Consider the following 9,699-nt stretch of genomic DNA (forward strand, 5'->3'; position numbering starts at 1 on the left):
CTTACAGACATCATTTCTGGCCAGGAAATCTGAGAGAAATTGAAGTAAAAAGGAAATATTAGCTCCTTTGCATCTTGAACTACCAAAGGAGTATAGGAAAAAATCTTATTTTCAGTAGTTCTTTTTTTAAAAAAAACAAAACCTCCTTGTAACAACTGAAGTGCTTACTGAAGAAAAACATCTGGAATGTTATGTTTGAAATCCTGAAAATATAAACAGCAATAATAAAACTCAGAATAGCTTGAATTGATTTAAAACTTCTAAATATTGGTTTCAATCAAGATTCTTTTTTAGTATGCAAGCCAGATTCTCATCATTATTACCCTGATGCTTTTAGTTTAATAAATTATAGATAAAGTTGATAAAGAGAAAGTTAACACAGTCATAGGAATATTCAACAGGTTGACAGCTATTTTGTACTCAATAATTTATGAGAATAAGATGTCTCCATTACATTAATAATTCCTTTGCATTTCATTCAATTATGCTGTTATTTTGGATGTTTATTATTTAGAGAAAAGATGGCTTTTGAAGGGCAAAGTGGTTGTTCTGGGCTGAGATAATTGTTGAACTCCAGAGATTAGTGATCTGTTATTAATATCCATCCATAACACAGACTGACCACATGCAGATATTTAAAAAAAAAATAAACTCATGCTTGAAAAGAAGATATGTATGAAGTTGAAATCTTGGATCAAATAGAATAGGTCAGAATTTTTTCAAATATCTGTTTCCCTCCCTGAAAAATTAGAATTCACTGAAACCCAAAGTTGCTGTTTTCATAATTTGCTATAGTCAGTAGGGCTATGACCTTACCATAGCTTTCATATATGACTAAAACAACCCAATTAGTAAAAAGCAGTGCTCCTCTTATCACAGAATTGTATGGATTGGAAGGGACCTCTGGAAATCATTAAGTCCAACACCCTGTTATAGCAGGTTACCCTGAAAAATGGGAAAGATACACAGGAAAAACATCCAGGCAAGTCTTGAATGTCTCCAGAGGAGACCCTACAACCTCTCTGGGCAGTCAGTTCAGGTGTTCTGTCACCTCACAGTAAAGAAATTCTTCTTCATATATGCATGCAACTTCCTGTGATCCACTTTGTGCCCATTGCCCATTGTCTTGTCACTGCACACCCCTGAGAAGAGCCCAGTCCCACCCATTTGAATCCTACACTTTAGATATTTATAAGCAGTCATGAAATTCCCTCTCAGTTTTCTCTTCTCCAGGCTGAAGAGTCCCAGATTTCTTGTACAGCACATCCTCCAGGCCCTTGATTGTGGCCTTCCACTGGACTCTCTCTCGATGATCCCTGTCTTTTTGTACTGAGGAGCCCAGAACTGGATACTTCAGATGTGGCTTCCCCAGGGCAGAATAGAGGGGGAGGATCACCTCCCTCACCTGCTCTCTTTTTAATGTACCACAGAGTACCATTGATCTTCTTGGCCACAAGATCACATGCTGGCTCATGGCCAATCTGTTGTCCACCAGGACACCAAGGTCCTTCTCTGAAGAGGTCTGCATGTCATCCCCTAAACATTTCTGATGCATCCTGGTGTATCACCTATTTACGTAATTAGAGGACACCGAAACCACTAAACTGCTGAATTCACTGCCCATTTTCAAATACTCTCTACTTAATTTCTCCTAGAAAGGGGATTTCATACACTGGCAGCTGTGAGTTTCATCCACTTTGCAAACCTTGCTGAAATTCTGTATTACTTTTTCTTTGATAATATGCAGACATCACAGATTGTATACTGCATGCAACTGCAGATCTCATGCAAACTCATTATAACTTGTAACAACTTTATAACATAATATCTAACATGCTGCTGTAAATAATTCACTTTGACTAACAACATCGATGCAGTTTAGAGTTTAAGTGTTTTGTGCACCCTTCACAACAGACTGCAGTGAGAGACTTACTGTTTAGCCAAAAGCATTCAGCATATAGTGTCAAAGGCTAAGCACAAAATCCTTTACAAGACAATTACCATTTTGTCTTTACTCTGGCAAATTGTCATTAAATCCTCTCATTCTGTAATATCTAAATAATAATTAATCTCTGATATACTTTTTTTTTTTTCTGTTGTACTGCAAACACAGGAAAGCACACTGAGTTTACAGCAATTAAGTTTTTGTTTTTATGTATTTATTCATTAATTTTGTTGAGATCCTGGGTCCTGATAAAATAAATCCTGGCATCCTGAGGTAAATGGCTGATGTGATATTTGAAAAGCCATGATGGCCAGGTGAAGTCCCTGATGATCAGAAAAAAAGGCAATTTACCATTCATTTTTAAAAAGGATAGAAGGAATGACTGAGAGAACTATGACCTATCAGCCTCATAGAATCATAGAATGACGAAGGGTTGGAAAAGACTTCCAAGACCCTCCAGTTAACCATCCACCTACCACCAGTATTTCCCCACTAAACCATTTCCTTTAGTATAACATCTAAACATTGCCTGAACGCTAGCTGGGATGGTGAATCAATGACCTCCCTGGGCAGCCTATTCCAGTGTCTGACAGTTCTTTTGGAGAAGAAATTTTTCCTAACATCCAACCCAAATCTCCCCTGGTGCAACTTGAGACTATTCCTGCTAGTTATGTGGGGGAATGACCAACCAACACCTCACCACAACTTCTTTCAGATGAAGAGAGCAATAGGGTCTCCCCTGAGCTTCCTCTTCTCCAGACTAAACCATCCCAGTTTCCTCTGCCACTCCTCATGAGACTTGTAGTCTCACCAGCTTCACCTCTGTACTTGGGAAGATCATAGAGCAAATCCTCCTGGAAGCTTTGCTAAGGCATGTGCAAGGGAGGGAGGTGGTGATATGCAATAACAAGCATATAACATTTTGATAGCGAATCTATTATATGCACCCCAACAGAGCAAAATTTTCAAAACACATTTACATCTGATCTGAAATTTGATTCTCTTTTGCTTCTAAACTCTTCCTGATGCAAGACTGAAAGATACTGAAGTTCTGTTAGTGCTGTAATCTGCTTGAATAAGTGTCTTTCAAAAGTGTACTGTCAAGAGCAGTTGATATCTTGCCATAGTATGCTGACAATTTACCTTTTTCTTTCTTCTTGTAGTTTCCTATATATACCATTGATTTGCTTCTTTTTTTTTTTCTTTTCATTAGGGTTTTTTGCATTTCTATTCCTCAGATAAACTGTCTTAGTAACAGGCATGTCCATATGCTCTTTGAAGCATATTCTTCAGCATAGAAGAGATCATACCTCATGGATTTCTCTTGCATCTGCAAAATCCATCAGGTTTCCAGATAATGAGAAATGTATCTGCAAGTCAGAGCTGAGATCCCTTTTATTAATGGGCATAGTGACTCACCTGTCACACAGTTTTATTTCATATCAAGGGTGTGTAAGAGATTATTTAATTTTCATTGTCTCAAAGCTTGCTGGGGACACAGATGAGCAAGGGGTGACAGGAGAAATGTATAAAATCTGTGTATGATGACCAAACATAGACAGCATAAATGTACAATTTATGTTCTTTAACCAGTCAAAGATTGTCTAATAAAGATAGCCAATGTGGCCAAAAAGTTATTCATCATATATTTAAGCTGATGTCTACAGCACACTATGTAGGCAGAGCACTACTCTCCAGTTGACTGTGTCTGCACTACAGAAACCTACATTTAGTTTCATGAGTGATATTAATGATGAGATTAGACTAGGTACAGATTAGGTAGTGGTTGGCAGACTACAGCTCTGCTGACGTTTAATGTTTTCACTCATCCAGTTGAGATGATACTAAAAGCTCATTGTAGTCCACTCTGCAACTACTAACTACAAAGAGTGCATCAGCTGCACGTTGTTGAGCCTCAGATTGCACACCTACTTAGTTTACAGCTGATGAAGTTCTATAGTCAATAATGAAATCTTGTGTTTGCTTAGGCTGCAAGACACCATACACACTGGTGTGCAAGGTCGTTGCCAGTTCTGAATTGTCTTTGCAGCTGTAAATAGTAATGAATTATCTTTACCATTCAGTTTTCCATATGTTACTAAATAATTTGCATAATTAACTCCATATTTAAATATGATCCATGTCTACAAATGTAAATGTTTATGCTAGGTCCAAGAGCTTTAACATTCTACAATATTTCAATTACTTTATAAATTTCCTCAAGATAGAAGTCTGTGTTAATTTTGCAATTCTACTTTGGATGATCTCTCACTTTTCACTTTTTTATTCATAATTTTTTGCTAATTGTCTGAAAGCATGCAAATGAAATATCTAAAACAGACTCAATTAGAAAAACAAGTGCTGAAGTATAAAAGCCAACAAACTAAATCTAGCTTTGCTGTTTCTAGATTTAAAATTCCTGTAGTCAATTATTGTGTGTAGCTATTGAAAAATATGTGTTATTTAACAATGTAAAAATGAAGAGTCACAAGAAAATAATACATTTAATGATGGGTTTTTTTTGTTTGTTTGTTTGTTTGTAACAGAACATTTAAATTGTTTCAGCTTAAAATTTTGGGTTTAGATCTCAGGAATTCTCTCAGGTTGGAAAAAAACACTTCTCATAATTTGACTACCAATGCCTCTATTCAGTCACTGAAAAAATTGTATACAGAATATTCAGAAAAAGAAAGCAAACTCTCCCAACATATTGCATAGCAATCCCTGATCAAACTGCTGATATTAGCTCATATTCTTTAACCATATGGTTATCATATGAGCTGACATTCTCAGGTAATAGTACTTCCAGTTTTTCCTCAGTCAGTTGTTCTAAGTTGACGGAGGCATATCTGTTGAGTCTTACCTTGATTTGGCTCTCTTCCAACTCATAAATCATATCAATAATTCAAGTATAAGAGTAGTGCAACTCCTCCCGAAGTATATGTACAATAAGAGTTGCTTTACTAGTAGCACCTTTTCCTTCTCTCTGTGATCGTGTGCCCCTGGAGAAAGCACAGCTAGTCATATGCTTTCTATGTTATGTGAAATCTATTGACATAGCAAAAATTACTAAATATATATATATATATCACAATCACAGTTTTAAAAATCTTATTTCTTTAGTGAGATTAATGCACTCTTTTAACTTCATAATTTCATACAAAATTGTAGAAAGTAGACTGCATGATTTTGGAGATGATATAAATATTGCAACTGCTGTAAATGTGTTTACAGGACTGCTGGGGTGGCAGAACAGGTGAATCAAATCAATTTCCAAGATCCATGCATGTTGCCTTAGTGACGAGCTGAGACATATCTAATCCTGGAAAAGTGAGTATAAAGTTAAGGATTTAATAGTGCCACTGGATTCTATTTTATTTTTTAACAATAATGATGGGCAATAGTATCATATATTATCATTAAGAAGCTACTCAGTATTTACCAATACAGATCAAACGTAAGCAGACAAAGAATTCTAGTGTTTGCCTGAGTGATTCTTAACAACTTTCATAGAAGTAATCATGTCACCATAACAAAGACGTGTGATGTTAATACAAGCCCTTTCTTTCCAAACATCTTATAAATTAAAAGAAATAATCAGGAAAAAACACTCCTCCTAAATCTAGTTTGCATTAAAGATGAAATTGCATAGAGTGTAAATTTTTTTTTGAGCATTCTCATAGGCACAGTCATTCAAGACATACTGAAAAGGCAGCCACAGAGAATCTGTGAGGCATTATGTGAGTAGATTATCAAGAGTTCTGACAAACATGGAAATATTGTCAATGGTACACTGACAAGCATTGGAATCAGACTGAATTACTGTAGTGCGGAGTAAATTAGATAGTGGAGCTTGAAAGAGAGCTACCCACGTGTATATAAATACATTTAACAGAAGAGCCGTTATCAAATGTAAGATGTAAAATCTTGCTATAACAAGATGGCAGTACATGACTGGTTTTTATTTAAATTAAAAATCACAGAGAGTGAAATTCAAATATCTGAAGTTAGGACCAACCAGGTATCAGTGTTGAAAGCAGCAGCTGCAGTGCATCCCCACTGAAATATAGGCACCATTGCCAACAGAAAGTAGTGAACATGTTAAAAGCTGTGTCACGATAGGTGACAATCTGTTTATGTCTGTTGAAACTCTTGCCCACCTCAGGCCTTTCCAGGAAAATGCGACACATAATGTTCTTTATATTCTTCTTGTCTGAGATTTTAAAATAGCTCAGGAATCTGTCTGCACAGAGTCAACATAAAATGAGCATAAGCCACATCTTGCAACATCTATACTGTCTTTAAACAATGTTTGCTGTCACAGAGAGTCATTACATCATTTTGTGGAGATGATGGTAGTACTTGAGACATCAAAGAACATAGATTGTTTTTCTTCCTGTTTGTTGTTGTTGTTGTTGTTGTTGTTTTTAAGCTAGAAGAAATTCCTGATGATATAAACATCAATGTCCAAGAGTGCATTTCTTCTTTTCACTTTGAGCTGGGACTAAATGTCATGGGAACATGTCATCTGAGCTGCAGTAGAGCCATTTTGTATTTTAACTACACATTGTATGAGACTGAATTGAAAGCCTTTGCCAGTAGTCATTTTATGAAGTTAAAATATTCTAAATTTGTACTACACTGCAAATTTTTTAATCCTGTAAATATTTTTCAATATTATATAAAGGCTACCACCCTAGGAAAATTTAGTATGATATACATAAGCAGTATTAAGATACATTATCTTTTAGTACGATCATGTAATAAAATTAAGTATCGTTGTCCAGTGCAATTTTTCCCAGGCAAAACAAATTATTCTATTCCCAATCTATGACAAAAATGTCACTTTTTCTCTTGACTCGACCTGACATGTGGAAGAATTGAAAAATTTCCTTAATGTTACTCCAAGGACACTCAAAAAATGGCTGTGTACCTTCTTTTACATTTCTTCTACCTCCATCTAAGTTTCATGTGCTTTTTTTTTTAACATATTTTCTATTAAAACCTCAGATATTCCTGCACAATAATCTCACCTAGTTCTGAGAACAACCCCTTAAAGTGATAATGATTTTTCAGAATGTACTGCTCCTGACATATATGTTTAGCCACCTAAGGGTTTTTCTGTAGTGTCTGACATTCTACTTCACCTCTAGAAATCTTTATCTAGATTTCATCTGAGAACAAACAAGATTTCTATAGGACTGATGTTGATATTCTGTCTTTCAGCTTTACTTCCCTGTACATGCAGCATATATCTGATGCCTTTAAATCTCTTCTGAAATTCTGTTTTCAAATGTTACAACTCTATATGGAAAGAAAAAAAAAAATCAAGTATGTTCTGTGCCTGAATAAATCTTTCTTTAGGGTACATCAGTTTCCTTTCTCTTCCATATTGTTTCACTTCCCATGTTAGAGCCCCAATTTGTGAAACATTCTAGCTTACTTGTCTGTCATCTACAACTTCTAGTTGCAGATACATTAGTTTTTCCAGATCTACGCAACGTTTTCTGTCTCTATGGAAGTTCCTCTGAGATATCAGTCCTGATGCAAATGACTGTGTCACAGTTTTGCTTCATCAAAGTCTAGTCTTTATCCAAATTTTGGTTTCATGTCCTGCTTAGATGTCTTATCAGAAATGCAATTTCTTAAATAGTAAGATGTTTTTTCCATTGTTCCAGTAACTCTTCAGTATATTCACATCTTCCTGAAGTCTCTGTTTAGAATATACCACTCACATTTCTCTTTTGTGTGTTCTTCGGTACTCTTCTAGGATCTACAAAGCTTCTTTGTGTCTTTCATTTGAGTTTATTAGAAGCAAAGAAAAACTTCTATAACTTCAGAACCTACTATTATAACAGGTAAACTTCTGCTTAATTTTCTTTCTTTCTTTCTTTCTTTTTTCCTGGAAAAATTTATTCATCATTACAAGTAATTTTGTCTTTACCTCAGTTTTCTTTTTTATGCTTCTGAAGAAATTAATTCACAGAGGGGCTGGTAACTGTCAGCTTTGCATTAAAAATACTGTTTGCTTATCTTCATTTATTTCAGCCATCACTCAAGGCCTAGTCTTCTTATGCAGTTTTTCCTCACTCCAGCTTTTCATGGCATGAGCTCTGTGCAAGGTGGTTTGACCTGACACACTCTACAGCCTCCTGAATGGAGAAACTCCCTTCCAACTAGAAATTTTGGCTGCATTGCATGGGAGGAGGCAAGGCAAAGAGAGTAAACTCTCTAGATACATCACACACCTTTCTGTCAACCACATTTCAAATATGAACTGAAAATCCTAGTACTGTCTCATTTCAGTTGATGCCTTTTTTGTCTCTCAAATCAGTGAGTCGAATCAATGGTACGTACCTTAGAAGGCAATGCCATGGAAGGCTTGCATGTACAGTCACTCTGTATTGAAAGCAAGTTATAGTAACAGACACAGGAGGGAGAGCACAATAAAAAGATAGATCTTATTAGATTAGTGTACTCATGGAAAAAAGTTGTTAACAATACTTGTCTTTCCTTGATATTTCTATTCAGACTCTGCCGATGTGAAATAAAATATGGATGGTTCCTCTGATACAGCATTTGGCATTTTTTTGGCAAATGTTCGAGTTGTCTGGGGTAACATTCTGTATATCCTGACAAACAGTGGAGCAGAATGGACAAATAAACCCTTGGTAGATGCTAAGTAAGCAAGGATAACAAAATGAAATGAAGAGCTTTTGGAAATGAATAGATTCAGTGTTGTGGATGCTGGAACACTGAGTGTTTAGAGATAATTATTCTCAGTCTTCCTAATTCAGACTTTCCAGATGACACTTAAGATTTTCCTGTAAGTCTCATTTTTAGAAATATGTAACCCAATATAATCTTTAGAGCAACTACATGGCAAATCATCGGCCTGATTTTCACGACCACTGAGTACCCCAGGGTTTTATTTTTGAAAATCATTTCACTTAGCAATAACATAAAGATGTAAAGAGCTTCTATCTTTAGATGCATACCGCTATAGATCCAGGCTCCAGCTTCTTACCTACAAATTACCTCATTACCTCAAGTTCCTTATGACATCAGTATCTCTTCTTAAATAGACAAAGGTTGAATTTCATGACCTTAAGTCACCTGTTCAGAGTAGCTGAATTATATGTTTCTTCTATTTCTGAGATGAAAACAAAAAATATTTAATTGCCTAATATTCTTAAGCCACATATGTTTGACAAGAAGTCGTGGGCAGGCCATTTCCTGGAAAAATTCTTCATGTTTGCAAATCCTTACTTGTAACAGCATATTGAATGTCAGGATATGATGGGAGAGTTTGTTTATTTCTAGAGCCATAAGGAAGCCATGGAATATTTTAGGCATGTTTTTCCCTGCTGGGTTTCTCTGCTTTGTAGTGCATATGCTAATTAGCATCAAGTAGGAGAGTCAGCTTAGAAGAATGATCTGTTATATGGGTCTGTATTGCTAAGGAACACCAAGTCAGAGAGGCAGGAATGCCAATACAAAAGATAGATCTAAATGTATTTATTCTATAGCTTCCCACTTCTTTTGTCATAAAGAAAGACTGCAAGTCTGTTTCTCATATGTTTCCCATCTAATTCAAGACTTGGTAATGCATAGATCACACAGTAATTTTTTATTTTTATTTTTTTACATTGATATTGCTTATCAAACATTAATGATAACAACTGTGTGTACTCTTCACATTTTATTTGATATATAAACAGAGCAGTGAGGTTAATTGTGAACAATGTTTACTT

The 9,699-nt window shown here is 35.6% G+C and overlaps 1 long non-coding RNA gene across 1 annotated transcript; it reads left to right on the forward strand.

Annotated features, from left to right (window-relative positions):
- The first annotated feature begins 5,185 nt into the window (after positions 1-5,185).
- Positions 5,186-8,493, forward strand: LOC104911495. Its single transcript, XR_793945.2, has 3 exons — positions 5,186-5,275; positions 7,716-7,803; positions 7,994-8,493. It is a non-coding gene; the product is annotated as an uncharacterized LOC104911495 (long non-coding RNA).
- The last annotated feature ends 1,206 nt before the right edge of the window (positions 8,494-9,699 follow it).

Source organism: Meleagris gallopavo, chromosome 6, assembly GCF_000146605.3.
Source record: "Meleagris gallopavo isolate NT-WF06-2002-E0010 breed Aviagen turkey brand Nicholas breeding stock chromosome 6, Turkey_5.1, whole genome shotgun sequence".
Lineage (NCBI taxonomy): Eukaryota > Metazoa > Chordata > Aves > Galliformes > Phasianidae > Meleagris > Meleagris gallopavo.